The sequence below is a fragment of the Chiloscyllium plagiosum genome, unplaced genomic scaffold, assembly GCF_037043375.1.
Source record: "Chiloscyllium plagiosum isolate Xiang-an unplaced genomic scaffold, Cpla_swu_hap1 HiC_scaffold_15, whole genome shotgun sequence".
In the NCBI taxonomy this organism is placed as follows: domain Eukaryota; kingdom Metazoa; phylum Chordata; class Chondrichthyes; order Orectolobiformes; family Hemiscylliidae; genus Chiloscyllium; species Chiloscyllium plagiosum.
The window spans coordinates 73059363-73075793 of record NW_028270153.1 but is presented as its reverse complement, the minus strand read 5'-3'; the positions used below and the strand labels follow the sequence as shown (position 1 = coordinate 73075793).

At 43.4% G+C, this 16431-nt stretch overlaps 1 pseudogene; it reads left to right on the top strand.

Moving 5' to 3' along the window:
* Positions 1 to 1963: 1963 nt before the first annotated feature.
* Positions 1964 to 12640, top strand: LOC148147689 (NACHT, LRR and PYD domains-containing protein 12-like; annotated as a pseudogene).
* Positions 12641 to 16431: the final 3791 nt, after the last annotated feature.

Below are 16431 nucleotides of genomic sequence, written 5' to 3'. Positions count from 1 at the left end.
TGCATGTGGAAAGGTTGGTGAGAGTCCTTAAGGACATGCTGAATTTCCCAACCATTCTGAGGAAGAAGGGGCATTATTGTGCCTCTTTGACCATCACATCTCCATGGGTGATCTAGGACAGATTGTTGGTTATCGTCACTCCCAGGAATTTGATGCTCTTGATCACATTCACCTCAGCTTCTGTTTTGGTTTCTGATTTCAAGCACCCACAGTTCTAATTTAAATGATGTATTTTTCACAGAATGACATACTTGTGTATTAACAGGGCAACTCAACAATCCATGAACATCCTTTCAGCTTGAGGTTTTTCTGGTCATACACTAATACAGCATGGAAACAGGCCCTTCAGCCCAAACTGTTCCATGGTGACCATGTGCTAGCTCCAATTGTCCGCATTTGGTCCAGATCCTTCTAAACCTATCCCATCCCTGTATCTTTTCAAATGAATTTTAAATGTTGCTATGTACCTCCCTCAACCACTTTCTCTGGCAACTCATTCCATTCACTCTCTGCATGAAGAAGTTGCCCCTCAGGTCCTTCTGAAACCTTTACCCTCTCACCTTCAACCTATGCCCTCTAGCTATCAATTCTCCATCTCTGGGGAAAGGCAATAAGCATTCATCCTATCTTTGCTGCCCCCCGCCACCCCATGATTTTATACACAATAAGGTCAGCCCTCATTCTCCAACATTCCAAGGGATAAAGTCCTAAACTGGGCAACCTCTCCCTATAACTCAGGTTGATTAATCCCGGTAACATCTTTGTGAATCTTCATTGTACTCTTTCCAGTATTAACTATGTCTCTCCTATAACAGGGTGACCAAAACTGTACACAATACGCCGAGTGCGACCTCACCAATGACTTATACAGCTGTAACATCATGTCCCAACTCCTATACTCGTTACTTTGACCAATGTATGCCAGCATGCTAAATGCCTTCTTCACCATCCTGTCTACCTGTGGCACCACATACCAAGGACTATGTACTTGTACTCCTGGGTCCCTCTGTTCCACAGCACTCCTCAGGACCTTAGCATTTACGGTCTAAGTCCTTCCTTGGTTTGACTTTCCAAAGTGTAACACCTCACATGTGACTGTAGTGAATTGCATTAGTCAATCCTCAGCCACTTCCCTGCAATTTTTGACAACCTTCCTCGCTATCAACGATACCTCCGAATTTTGTATCATCTGCAAACTTAGCCATCATGCCTTGTACATTCACATCCAGATCATTGATGTAAGTAACAAATACTGAAGGTCCCAGCACCAACCCCTGTGGCTCACCACTAGCCACAGGACACCAGTCCAAGAAATGACCTTCAACAATTACCCTCTGTTTGCTACCGTTGAGTTAATTTTGAATCCAGTTAGCTATCTCTGGGTTTCGAAGGATCTGGACCAAATGCGGGCAATTGGAACTAGCACATGGTCAGCATGTGCTAGTTGTGTATGCCATGTGACTTAACATTCACAACTCGCCTGCTATGCGGGACCTTGTCAAAGGCCTTGCTAAAGTCCATATATAGAACATCTGCTGTCCTACCCTCATCTATCCTCTTGGTGGTCAGTTTAAAATTGGAACCATGCAATGGCCAGGAATTGAATCTGGGTTAACTGCTTGGAAAGCAGCTGTGCTCAAAGCACTATACTAACATTGCTCACTGATGGACTTCTGGGTTTTCATTGATGTAGCAGGTGAAGATGGTTAGACCTAGGATGTTTCCTGAGGAGTTCTTGCAAAGGTGTCCTGAAGGTGGAATTGCTGGCATGAACAATAACAACAGTCTTTCTTCTTGCTACTTATTGCTACAACCAGTAGAGAGTTTTCTCTGGATTCTCCTTGACTGTTGTTTTTCCTTGGCCTCCTGGTGTCACACAAGGTCAAATGGTGCCTTGATGTTAAGGGGAATTCCTCTCCCTTCTCCTCTGGAGTTCCGCTTCATTGAACCAAGGGTGTAATCAATGGCCCTAGTGGCACCTAAACTGGCCATCAATACGCAGGCTATTGCTGACCAGGTATTGATTGATAGCCCTGTTAATGGCTATCAATTTGTGGGCGGCACGGTGGCACAGTGGTTAGCACTGCTGCCTCACAGCGCCTGAGACCCGGGTTCAATTCCCGCCTCAGGCGACTGACTGTGTGGAGTTTGCACGTTCTCCCCGTGTCTGCGTGGGTTTCCTCCGGGTGCTCCGGTTTCCTCCCACAGACCAAAGATGTGCAGGGTCAGGTGAATTGGCCATGCTAAATTGCCCGTAGTGTTAGGTAAGGGGTAAATGTAGGGGTATGGGTGGGTTTCGCTTCGGCGGGTCGGTGTGGACTTGTTGGGCCGAAGGGCCTGTTTCCACACTGTAATGTAATCTAATCTAATGACACCTTCCTTCCCATTTCCATGTTAGAGAATGGACAGATAAGATGTAAATTAACAACATCAGAGCTGCCCTCATTTTTCTGTGTAAGACGTGCCTGGGTAATTTTTCACGTTCTCGGTCCATGCCAGTGCTGTTGCTCCATCAGAACACTTTGGCTCGGCAGGTTTTTCGATATTTAAGTTGTCAGGACCTTAACTTTTTAAGTATCCAGTGCCTCCTGTAATTCCATAATATCAGGGAGAATGAGTTGAATTGGCTGCAGACTGGGATTTGTGAACATGGGGACCTCAGGTGGAGGCTGAAATGGATCAACGTCTTGGTATTTTTGCTTGAAGATTGTTGCAAAAGCTTCAGCTTTATCTTTTGCACTGATATCCTGGTCTCCCCCCCTAACTGAGGGTTTAGTTGTTGGAGAGTAGCCTTCTCACCCAGTGGTTTAATTGTCCACCATCTTTTTATGACTAAATATGCCAGAACATAGATCAGCAGAACTTAGATGTGATGCAAAAATTACTGGTGTAATCCAGCAGGTCTGGCAGCATCAGTGGGGAGAAAGCAGAATCTCATTAGCTGTGTGATCACTTAGCTCTGTCCGTTACTTGTTGTGTAGTTGTGTAGTTTCTGTTGTGTAGTTTCATCAGGTTGGAACCTCATATATTGGTTTTCAGCGCTGCTGTTTGTATGTCCTATTGTACTCTTCATGGAACCAGTCTGAAGACTTCCTACTCATATACTCACCCAGATGCCTTTTCAATGTTGTAATTGTACCAGCTTCCACTATAGAGCCACAGGGTCATACAGCATGGAAAGAGACCCTTCGATGCAAACAGTCCAAGCTGAACATAATCCCCAAACTAAACTAGTTCCACCCGCCTGCTACTGACCAATATCCCTCCAAACCCTTCCTATTCATGCATCCATCCATACATCCATCACCCTCTGCATGAAGGACTTGCCTCTCCATGCCCCTCATGATTTTATGAATCTCTATAAATTCATTTCAGCCTCTGATGCCCCAGAGTAAATAATGTCCCAGGCTATCCAACTTCTCCCTATAACTCAAATCCTCCAGTCAGATTATCAATGCAAGGTATAATTCTGATGCTGCAGATAGCTCACTGAACTCCATTTCACATAGAGATAGTGCCACATCACATGATGCAGTATCTATAAAATGTGTGGCAGGCAGTTTGATGACAATGCCTTTGGAATGTCCCAACTCAGTCAGCAGGTGGTGCTGCTGAGCCTGTCTTAGTGAAGGATACTGAAGCCTCCCACACAGAGACCATTGTCTGTCCTTTCCACCTTCAAATTGTGTTCAAACAGGGAAATTCATGGGCTGTGGTAGTTGATAATCAGCAGAATGTTTCCGTGCCCGTACGTAATCTAATGCCATGAGGCTTTATGGGGACAGGCATCAATGCTGAGCACTTCCAGGGTACACCTCCCCCTCCCCCAACCCTTAACTATTCCATGGGGTTGCTTCCTCTGCTGGCTCTGTCTTGCCAGTGGGACAGGACCTGCCCTGAAATGATCATAGTGTTGTCTGGGACTTTGTCTGGAAAGTGGGATTCTGTGAGTGTGACTATTTTCAATTGTTGCTGGATTAGTCTGTGCGGAATAAACTGCAAATCAATTTTAAGTTTCATACAATGAAGAGTTAACCCCAATTTATTTCTTTGAATCTTAAAATCAAATCAAAATAAATGTTTTTTTAGTTGAAGATTATTCAACTAATCAGAATTTTACCTCCAGTAAAGAGTGACTGGCTCTTAAATATCTCCAGACAGCTCCCAAACTGGATCTGGACTGTTATTCAATAATCAGAATGCACATCCAATTATTGCAAAATTTAGTAACTGTAGTAACCAGCTGATTAATGCTGAGTTCAATAATCGCAGTAAACAGTTGATTAATGTTCAGATGAGGAGAAAGTGAGGACTGCAGATGCTGGAGATCAGAGCTGAAAATGTGTTGCTGGAAAAGCGCAGCAGGTCAGGCAGCATCCAAGGAACAGGAGGATTCCTGAAGAAGGGCTTATGCCCGAAACGTCGATTCTCCTGTTCCTTGGATGCTGCCTGACCTGCTGCGCTTTTCCAGCAACACATTTTCAGGATCAGTAATGTTCAGATGAGTAAATACATGATCTTTGCACTGCCATGTACGTCAAAAATATGATTGAAAAGGCCAGAATCTAAATATAGTCTTGCTGGACCACACTGGCACCTCCAGTAAAGAGTGACTGGCTCTTAAATATCTCCAGACAGCTCCCAAACTGGATCTGGACTGTTATTCAAACATTTCCTCACAACAGACAATTTAGACTGGTCCTTGAACAAGGATGAAGTGCGTGGAGCAGATTGGCCAATGGTCTAGCACAAGGCTCAGTGCAATTTTCACCATTTATACAAATGAGCTGCAAATGACCATGTCTCATAAGTTTGTCCATGCTGATGACATCTAGTGTGCCACATAAGCTTCATAATTCTTTGCAGCAGATCCTTATTGAAGGTATTAGAAAAATGATGGATTACATGGCATCTTGCGTTGTATCCCGCATCAACAATATCCAGTGCATGTCAGCTCCACAATCCCAGTGTCCAAACAGAATTGTGCATCTATAATGATGGCCAGCATGATCCCAACTAACATTATTGTGTGTGACTCAAACTTGAAATTTTTTGCAGATCTTTTCAATATTGTATTGATCATTAACAGCAAAGTGTCATTATTGAAGATCATAAATCCTTTGATCATAGCCACTTGATTGTCCAGTAAACAAATCCACCCATTTCTTTAGTTCAATTTTAAGACTGAAATCTAATGAAGACATAGTGCCCAAATGAAGAGTGTGGTTATCGCACCCAGGATCAAATTATTATTTAGCCCAAGCACTTTGAAAATATCCAATTATCTTTCCCTTGAAATTCCACAACTAATTGTTTTCATGACAATAATGTAACTATGTTTCCAAATATTCCAGATACGAGGGCATATCAAGTTGCTTTTATCTATCTCACATGTGACTAAACTCACATATGAATCTCAGTGTCCATGTGTAGGACATAGACTTATAATACCGTTATGAAGAGCTGTGAAATAGACAGGACGGAGGCTGGAAGAACACAACAAGCCAGGCAGCATCAAGAGGGGGAGAAATTGATGTTTCGTGTGTAACTCTTCTTCAGGACTGGACTATCAGCAGGTGGAGATGTCAACTTTTTTTTGTCTCTAATGCAGGACTGTGAAGCAGAGATACTTACAGAATGGTGATATATTTCCAAATCAGGATGATGATTGACTTGGAATAGCATTTATAGTGCATGGTGATCCCATGTATCTGCTGCTCATGTCCTTCGAATGATTGTGGATTTGCAATTTTGCTTGAGGAACTTTAGAGAATTTCTGCAATGCATCTAATAATTGGTACATATTGCTACTACTGAGAGTCAGTGGTGGAAATAAGATGGTTGTGGTGGCCATCAAGTGAACTGTTTTATCCCAGATAGTGTCAAGCTTCTTGAGTGTTGTTGCAGCCTCACTCATCTCAGCAAATGGAGAATGTTCCACCACACTCCTGACTTGTGGACAGATGGAAGTCAGGCAGTGAGTTATTCCCTGCAGTATTCTTAGCATCTGCCCTGCCTTGTCACCAATGTATTTAAGTGGATAGTCCTGTTCAGTAATCTCATGATGGTGATTATTAAGGAATCAGTAACGGTAACCCCATTCAATATCAAAGGACAATTGTTTGATTCACTGTTGTTAGAGTTAATCATTGTCTGGCATTTCTGTGCCATGAATGCTTTTTTCCACTTTTCATTCCAAGCCTGCATATTGCCCAGGTCTCACTGTATTTGGATAAGGAGTACTTCAGTACCGGAGTCATCGCAAATGCAGTGTAATCATTAGCTAATATCCCCATGCCTGACCCGATGATGGAGGGAAGTCCCATTAATGAAATTACTGAAGATGGTAAGGCCTAAGACACTCCTTTGAGGAACTCCTGCAGAGATGTCCCGCAGTTGTGACAACTGACCTCAAAGAACCACAACTTTCTTCTTTTCTGCCAGGGATGACTCCACCCAGGGGAGATTTTCCCTGATTTTCATTGCCTCCAGTTTTGCTCAGGCTCCTTGAAGCCACACCAGGCCAAACACAGTCTTGATGTTAAGTACAGTCAGACTCACCCCACCTCTGGAATTCAGCTCTTTCTGTCCATGTTTGGACGAAGGCTGGAGTGAGGTCAGGAGCTGAGTGGTGTCACTGTGCAGATTGTTGGTATGTAGGTGCTGCTTCATAGCACTGTTGATGAAGGTTTCATTCACATTTTCATGATCGATATCATATTGATGGAGTGGGAATTCGCCGGGTTGACATTGTCCAGTTATTTATGCACAGCACATACTTGAGCACATTTCCACTCTCTCAGGTAGATGTCAGTGCTATAGCTGAGCAGGAACTGCTTGCCCAGGGGTACAGCATGTTCTGGAGCACATGTCATCTGTCCCATTGCTGGGATGTTGTCAAGGCCCCAGCCTTTACCCATTAGTGTAGGCCAAGTTGGCATACCCATCAGCATAGTGAATGGGTTTAGCCTTATCTTTGCATTGATTTACTGGGCTCACCCACTGTTGATTATTGCAGATATATGTGGAGCCTCCTTCTCCTGCAATGAGTCGTTCATTTGTTCACTATCATTCATGATGGGAAGTGACAGGACTGCAGGGCTTAGATCTAATATGTTGATTGTAGAATTCCTTAGTTCTGTCTGTCACATCCTGCTCATGCATGTGGTGAATGTGTTGGTGAAGACCACAGCTTGGAAGTCATTGTGAAGCAGGCGGAGAATGGTGACAGAATTCTGTGGGCATCCACATTTGAGGAAGGTATCCCTCACGATCCACAGAGTCAAAGTCTCGAAGATTGAAGAAGGCCATGTACAGAGGTTGCTGCTATTCCCTGCACTCTGCTTGGATTTGTCACACACTGACAATCCTGGCCATTCAGCCTCTTGATGGGCTGAAGCTACACTGAGACTCAGGAAGAGCTCTTCAACCCCTTGGAGGACACTATTGAGGAGGAGGATTCTCATGATGACCTTACCCATGACAGACAGTGGGAAATCTCTCTGTATGGTAGGACCTGTCTTCTTTCTTGAAGTTGGTCACAATAAAAGTGTCTCTGAAATCTCCTAGCATGCTCTCTTCATTTCAGATAAGGATGGTGAGGTGGATTCATGTCAAGAATGACTCTCCACCATATTTTAGTCCTTCACTGGGGATTCCATCTGTGCTTGTTGTTGTTCTGTTGTTGGAGGTGTTTTTGCCCTCAGGGTGAGTTGGAGGGTTGCTGAGATGGTGTGTGTAGTGTGTTGTAGAATGGTGTCAGGAATACTTGTGCTGAAGACTGTGAATTGGTGGAGGTGGCCCTCAAAATGCTCTCTCCAGTGAGTGCTGACTGCCTCTCGGTCTTTGATGAGGGACTCTGTGTTTGGCTCTTAGTGGGGTCACTCCTTGGGTACTCGGGCTGAAAATGGCTTTGATTGCGCTGAAGAAGCCACACACCTTGTGGCTGTCAGTGAGTCACTGACTCTCCTGCTGACTCTCTCCACCCACCATGTCAAGCTTTTCAAGTGTTGCTCATTCAGGCAAATTGGAGATTATGTCATCACATTCCTGACTTGTGCCTTGCATCTACTCTGTCTGTCTCTTTTAAGATTAGGAGATGCCGTTGTTGGACTGGGCTGCATAAAGTTAAAAGTCACAGAACAACAGGTTATAGTCCAACAGGTTTATTTGGAAGCATTAGCTTTTGGAACGCTGCTCTTTCATCAGGTGATTGTGGAGAAAAACATTTTAAGATACAGAATTTATAGCAAAAGTTTACAGTGTGATGTAACTGAAGTTATATATTGAAAAAGACCTGGATCGTTTGTTAAGTCTCTCATCTTTTATAATGACCATGTTGGTTTCAGTTCCTTCATATGTAAATCACAAACCCTTTTTTAAAAGTTACATTCTCAAGTGCACTTTAACAATTGTGTCATGTCAACCCAGATAAGGTGTTGTAGGTGTTAGCTCCGTGTAAAGGCTATCTGTACCCAGGTAGTGTATTGAAGGTGTGAGCTGCCCTGTGTGAGACTGTCTGTGCCACAATGGACAGACTGATTCTAATCTAAAAAATGAATTTACAAAATCTCACAAGGGAGTCATGCAGTATTTGAACAAAGTAAAATGTAATTCTGCAAGTACAAATTCACCCCACAAACTTATATGTATATGTGTATATGTGGGTGTGTGTGTGTGGGGGGGGGGGGGAGGGGGGGGGGATTATGAGTGTCTGTGAGAGGGTGTGTGTATGTGTGTGAGTGTGAGTGTAAAGGGGTTTAATTCTGTGAGAGGGCGTGTGTGGGAGTATATGTGTGAGTGCATGAGAGAGGGTCTGAGTGTGTGTGTGCCCCACTCAATGCAATCCCACTAAGCATTTTTGTCATTTGCAAATTTGAAAATATTATAAATGGCCCCCACATCCAAATCATTGTGAACTGCAGGGGCCCAAGCACTAATCCTTCTGGTAACAGCTTGACAACCTAACTTGACTAGGACATGACCTTACGAAACAGCTTGAGGGACCAAATAACTCCTTGTCCGTTTTTACTGGGCATTCCCAGAACCATGTGTTGATTTGCAATGAAATGCCTGGAGTACTGGATGGGTGTTATATTAATGATCTGAGGGAAATCTTCATGGTGAGTACAGATTAAAATCAGTTGATGATTGAAACATTTCTGGACCATTGCCCAATTTCAAGGGTTTTCCAAAAACTGGTTCGATTGCTGCACATAGGTTGATTGAAGCTGTAAATAAAATCGACAGCAATTTATTCAATAGTAGATATTACATCATGAAATGGTGTTGAGAAATTGTTGTAATGACAGTACAGCTAACATTGTGAACCACTTTCTTTCTGTTCCAGATTGGAGGTGTTCAGTAGAAACACGAGTTGATGCTCCAGGTACAAACTAAAAATCTGAGTGAACACTGTCCCAGTAAATGAGGAGATGAACAGTTTCGAGCTGGTGGATTAATACACTGAGTTACTGCTGATCGCTAACATACGAGATCGGACATTAATGGAAGATGAGCTGCTGGTAAGAGGCCAAGATCATGAGGTGTAGAGAGACAAACATCTCTGGAGAGACCTGGAAAAAATATAATCTCATCAGTTGTTCCAGAGCAGTTTTTATCCCCCAGATAAATTACATACCTGGGACTACAAAGAACAAAGAACAAAGTAAAAATCTACAACCGAGAAACAGATCCTTTGGCCCTCCAAGTATGAGCCAATCCATATCCACTCTCTCAACCTCCTGCCCAATTCCTAAGCAGCTGTATCCCTCTTCTCCCTACCTACTCATGTTGAGACACATCTTAAATGAATCTACCCCATGTCTGCCTCTACTACCTCTGCTGGCAACAAATTCCAGGCACCTACTACCCTCTGGTAAAGTACTTGCCAAGTGTATTCCCCTTAAACTTTTCACCTCTCACCTTGAAAGCATGACTTCTCATTACTGAATCCTTCACTCTGGGAAAAATATTATCTCTATCCACCTTGTCCAAAACCTTCATGATTTTGTAGACCTCAATCAGGTCCTCCCTCAATCTCCTTATTTCTAATGAAAACAATCCTAACCTACTCAACCTCTCTTCATAGATAGCCCCTTTCATATAAGGCAACATCCTCATAAACCTTCTATGTATCCTCTCCAAAGCGTCCACATCCTTTTGGTAATGGGGCGACCAGAACTGTACACAGTATTCTAAACGCGGCCGAACCAAAGTCTTGTAAAAGTTTAACATGACCTTGCAGCTCTTATACTCAATACCCCTTCTGATGAAGGCAAGCATACTATATGCCTTCTTGACCACTCTATCCACCTGTGCAGCAACCTTCAGGGTACAATGGACCTGACCTCCCAGATCTCTCTGCTTATCAACTTTTCCCAAGGCTCTTCTGTTTACGGTATAGTTCACTGTAGGCTTTTGCAAAATACATCAGCTCACATTTGTCTGGATTGAACTCCATCTGCCACTTCTCCGCCCAACTCTCACGTCTATCTCTATTCTCCTGTATTCTTTGGCGGTCCCCTATGCTTTCTGCTACTCCACCAATCATCTGCAAACTTGCTGATCATACCAACAGTGCCCTCTTCCAGATCATTTATGTATATTACAAACAACAGTGGCTCCAGCAATGATCCCTGTGCGACACCACTGGTCACCTTTCTCCATTTCAAGAAATTCCCTTCAACTACTACTCTCTTTCCCCGTTGCTCAACCAGTTCTTTATCCACCGAGCTAGAACACTCTGCACACAATGTGACTTCACTTTCTCCATGAGTTTACCATGGGGAACCTTATCAAATTCCTTTCTAAAGTCCATGTATATAACATCCACAGCCCTTTCTTCATCTACCAACTTGGTCACTTCCTCAAAGAACTCCATTGAGTTAAGAAGGGTCAATCTCCCCCGCACAAAACCATGTTGCTTATCACTGATAAGCCCATTCTTTTCCAAAAATAAATAGATTTTATTCTTCAGAATCTTCTCCAGCAACTTTCCCACACTGAGGTCAGGCTCACTGGTATGGAATATCCCTACTACCCTTCTTGAACAAGGGGAATAACGTTTGCAAATCTCCAGTCGTCTGGCACTTCACCTTTGTTTAAGGATGCTCTAAAGATATATGTCAGGGCCCCAGCTATTTCCTCTCTCACCTCCCTCAGCAACCTGGGATAGATCTCATCCAGTCCTGGGGATTTGTCTACCTTAATAACCTCTAGCCTACCCAATACATCTTTCCTACTTAGGTCAATGCAAGTATGGTAACAGTGATTGTGACCCAGGGATTGGAAAGACAATAATGGTACAAAAGGTTGTTTATGACTGAGCAACTGGGAAAATATAGCCAGAATTTACATTTGTTTTCAGTTTTAAATTTTGGGATTTGAACACTATTAACTGTCGTATAAACCTGAGGAACCTGATACTGGATCAGTATCCTTAATTTGGGAATGTTTTGGGAGAGCTCTGGAAGAACCCAGAGGGTTTGCTGTTTACATTCGATGGTTTGAATGAATTCAAAGACAGTATCGATTTTTCTGACAGTCGGAGAAATACAGAACCTCAGTTCATGTGCACAGACCCTGAAAGCTGGTGTGAAGTGTCTGACATTGTGTACAGTTTAATCCAGCACAAGCTGCTCCCAGGATGTTCAGTGTTAGTGACCAGCTGTCCGACTGCATCCCATTTGTTAGAAAAGGCTGGGATCAGTGTCCGGGCTGAAATCCTGGGATTTGTTGGGAATGAGCGGAAGGAATATTTTAACAGGTTTTTTGAGGAACAGACGGTGGCAGCAGCTGTTTTCAGGCACATGGAGGAGAACGAGATCCTGTACACCATGTGCTACAACCCTTCGTACTGCTGGATCCTCGGTCTGTCACTGGGTCAATTTTTCACAGAAAAAGACAGGAAACAACAGCAAGTTCCCAGGAACATCACCCAGCTCTACTCCTACTATATTTATAACATCTGCAAAACCATAGCCGAGAGATTGAAGATCCCCGTGATGTGTGACTGAAGCTTGGTGAGATGGCCTTTACAGGAGCCTCTGAGAAGAAGATTGTGTTTAGGAATGGAGATTTGATCCAGTACATCCAGCAACCCTCCCAGTTCCTGTCTGGATTCATGATGGAATTTTTGGCGGGAGATGATTCTGTCTACAGTGCAGTTTTACACATTCCCACATCTCACCATCCAAGTGTTTGTAGCTGCTCTGGTACAGTTCCTGACCCCAGAACCCAGGGACAACCCAAGGCTCCTCAGTGAAGCCCATCGCAAGGAAGATGGGCAGTTTGAGAGATTTCTCCATTTTGTTGCTTGTGTCTCCTCCACACTGACAACTCAGCCCTTGGAGGAGTTTCAGAGTCAATTTCTTCATCAAACAGCCTGCAAAGTGATTGGGTGAAGGAGAAGGTTAAAGAACAAATTAGAAATACAGCAAGTGAAATTGATAATCTCCCGAGAATATGGCAAAATCTGTTTGAGCCTCAGATCAAAGCACTAACTGGGTCCACATTGAGATTTCTAAAAGTCTTTAAGCTTAATGGATTGAGGACTGTGCAATCATATCATATCAGTGAGCTAAGATTGACAAGTCGCCAGACCTGGACCAGATTCGTCCTCGACTGCTTTGGGAAATGAGAAATGCAATTGTTTCGCCACTTGCGAAGATCTTTTCATCCTCGCTCTCCACTGGAGAGAGGCAAATGTAATTCCTCTCTTCAAGAAAGGAAATAGGGAAATCCCTGGCAATTACAGACCAGTAAGTCTCACATCTGTCGTCTGCAAGGTGTTAGAAATGATTCTGAGGGATAGGATTTATGACCATCTGGAAGAGCATGGCTTGATTAAATGCAGTCAACACGGCTTTGTGAGGGGCAGGTCATGCCTCACAAACCTTATCGAGTTCTTTGAGGATGTGACTAGAAAAGTTGATGAGGGTCGAGCTGTGGATGTGGTGTATATGGACTCCAGCAAGGCATTTGATAAGGTTCCCCATGGTAGGCTCATTCAGAAGATCAGGACGAATGGGATTCAGGAGAACATAGCTGTCTGGATACAGAATTGGCTTGGCCAACAGAAGACAGCGAGTGGTAGTAGAAGGAAAATATTCTGCCTGGAAGTCTGTGGTGAGTGGTGTTCCACAGGGCTCTGTCCTTGGGCCTCTATTGTTTGTAATTTTTATTAATGACTTGGATGAGGGGATTAAAGGATGGGTCAGCAGGTTTGCAGATGACACAAAGGTTGGAGTGTCGTTGACAGTACAGAGGGCTGTTGTAGGCTGCAGCGGGACATGGACAGGATGCAGAGAAGGGCTGAGAGATGGCAGATGGAGTTCAACCTGGATAAATGCGAGGTGATGCATTTTGGAAGGTCGAACTTGAAAGCTGAGTACAGGATTAAGGATAGGATTCTTGGCAGTGTGGAGGAACAGAGGGATCTTGGGGTGCAGGTACATAGATCCCTTAAAATGGCCACCCAAGTGGACAGGGTTGTTAAGAAAGCATATGGTGTCTTGGCTTTCATTAACAGGGGTATTGAGTTTAAGAGTCGTGAGATCTTGTCGCAGCTCTATAAAACTTTGGTTAGACCGCACTTGGAATACTGCGTCCAGTTCTGGTCGCCCTATTATAGGAAAGATGTGAATGCTTTGGAGAGTGTTCAGAGGAGGTTTACCAGGATGCTGCCTGGACTGGAGGGCTTATCTTATGAGGAGAGGTTGACTGAGCTCGGAATATTTTCATTGGAGAAAAGGAGGAGAAGAGTGGACCTAATTGAGGTACACAATATAATGAGAGGCATAGATAGAGTCGATAGCCAGAGACTATTTCAGAGGGCAGAAATGACTAACACAAGGGGTCATAGTTTTAAGCTGGTTGGAGGAATGTATAGAGGGGATGTCAGAGGCGAGTTCTTTACACAGAGAGTTGTGAGAGCATGGAATGCGTTGCCAGCAGCAGCTGTGGAGGCAGGGTCATTGGGTACATTTAAGAGACTCCTGGACATGCATATGGTCACAGAACTTTGAGGGTGCATACATGAGGATCAGTGGTCGGCACAACATCGTGGGCTGAAGGGCCTGTTCTGTGCTGTACTGTTCTATGTTCTATGATCTAAATATTTTATTTACATGATTTACAATGCATGGACGTGTTAGGAATTTCAACCAAAAATGCAGCTAAAATAAAATGGCAATGTTTCTCATATTACGGCTTCTATAAACTGTACATGAGAGAAATTAAGTGCTATATAACCTATATAGTCAAACAGACTTTGACTTAGAAAATCAGAGGAAGGATTTTTCAAAGAATTGTTTAATAGAATTGTTCTCAATTATAATTGGATAATGAAATCTAAAGATTTACAGATTGAATTCTAAACAACTTAAAGACTCCTCGCAGACCTATTAGAGTTACATCTTATTTAGTTGATCTGTATGGAATAACTAGGGAGATTTCCACAAGTCTGTACGTGTACTGGTTTCCGCAAACACTGGGTGGTAAAGACCCCCATTATAGTCATTGACTGGTTATTTGGTCTCTATGTCTGAGGATCTATGGAATCATGGAACTTTCAGAAATTATCCCAAAAAAAGAGCTATAATTTGACTTGAAATTAATGCAGGCACTTTGATAGTGACTAAAGCTTGAGGAGATCATTCATTATATAACAGGATATTTAAATTTAATAAACTATCAGAATAAACTCCTGTTATTGAAAACTCCTGGGTAACATGTAAAATAACAGCTAACACGAGTTCACAGTGTGGCTTACACTCGAATATTTAACTGAGTAATATATTGGACAGAATAAAGAATGTTGGTTTATTGTTTCTCATGCAGCACGCAAATAAACCCTTATGTCTAACTCATCCACTCTGACCATGTTCCCAAACTAAACTAGTCCTACTTGCCTGCATTTGGCCCAAAACCCTCCAAACCTTTCCAATTCATCTACTTATCCAAATATCTTTTAAACATTGTAGTTATGCCCATATCCACCACTTTCTTTGGTTGGGGGAGGGGTGGGGTGAAGCAGGGGAGTTGGGGTGGTATGGTGGCTCAGTGGTTAGCACTGCTGCCTCATAGCACCAGGGACCCGGATTCGATTCCCACCTTGGGTGACTGTCTGTGTGGAGGTTGCACATTGTCCCTGTGTCTGCGTGGGTTTCCTCTGGGTGCTCGAGTTTCCTCCCACAATCCAAAGGTGTGCAGGTCAGGTGAATTGGGCATGGTAAATTGCCCATCGTGTTAGGTACATTAGTCAGGGGTAAATGTAGGGGAATGGGTCTGGGTGGGTTCCTCTTCTGAGGATGGTGTGACCTTGTTGGCCTGTTTCTGTACCGTGGGGAATCTAATCTAATCTAATCAAGGTCATTCCGCACATGAGCCGCTCTCTGCATTCAGAAATAAATTGCTTAATATGTCCTTTTTAAACCTTCTTCATCTTAAAAATATGGTGCATAGTTTTGAACTCCACCACCCTAAGGAAAATACCTTTGCTATTCATCTTATCTATGCCCCTCACGATTTTATAAATCTCCAAACGGTCACCCCTCAAACTCCTACGCTCAGTCAAAACATTCCCAGCCTATCCTGCCTGTTCTTATAACTCAAACCCTCCACCTCTCACACATCCTGGTAAATCTTTACTGAACCCTCTCCAATTTAGTACCATCCTTCATAGAGCAGGGTGACTCAAACTATACACAGTATTCCAAAAGTGGCCTCATCACTTGAAAGCAAGCATGTTAACCCATCATCTTAACCACCCTGCCTACCTGTGACACAACTTTAACGGAACAATGTGCCTGAATCCCTCGGTGTCTCCATTCGACAAAGCTACCTGGGGCCCTACCATTAACTGTACAAGTCCTGACCTTGTTTATTTTACTAAACTGCAATGAACTCTATCTGCCACCAATCAGCCTGTTGTCTCACTTGACCAAGTCCCTTAGTAATCTTAGATAACCTTCGCTGTCGACAATACCAACAACGAGATAGATATAAGGGGCAACAGGCCAAAGGAGTGGAGATGGGTGGGACCATGATAGAAATGGGAGTCTCTGAGCTTATGCATGATAGTAACAGAGAGACAATTGCCTGAAACGGAATTGGAGGAATTGAAGACGGGAGAAAAATGCCAAAGAAGGTCTGTTGAGTACCGGGAATTTGTGGAAATTTTAAATAAGTTGATAAAGTTACTCCACATTGAGCTGATCAAATGAATGGCGCAAAGATAGTCATCACAGTACTGGCTATAGCAAGGCAGCTGAATAAGACTGGAACAAAAACAAAGGAGCATCACCTACACCGAGAGGTTCCTACACCAACACCGCAGTTTAAATGTGGATGCATCAGTGTGTATACCCAGCCCCCACACAAACAGTCCTTCCAACAGCACATGGGCTCGCCGCATGAAGAATTATGCTA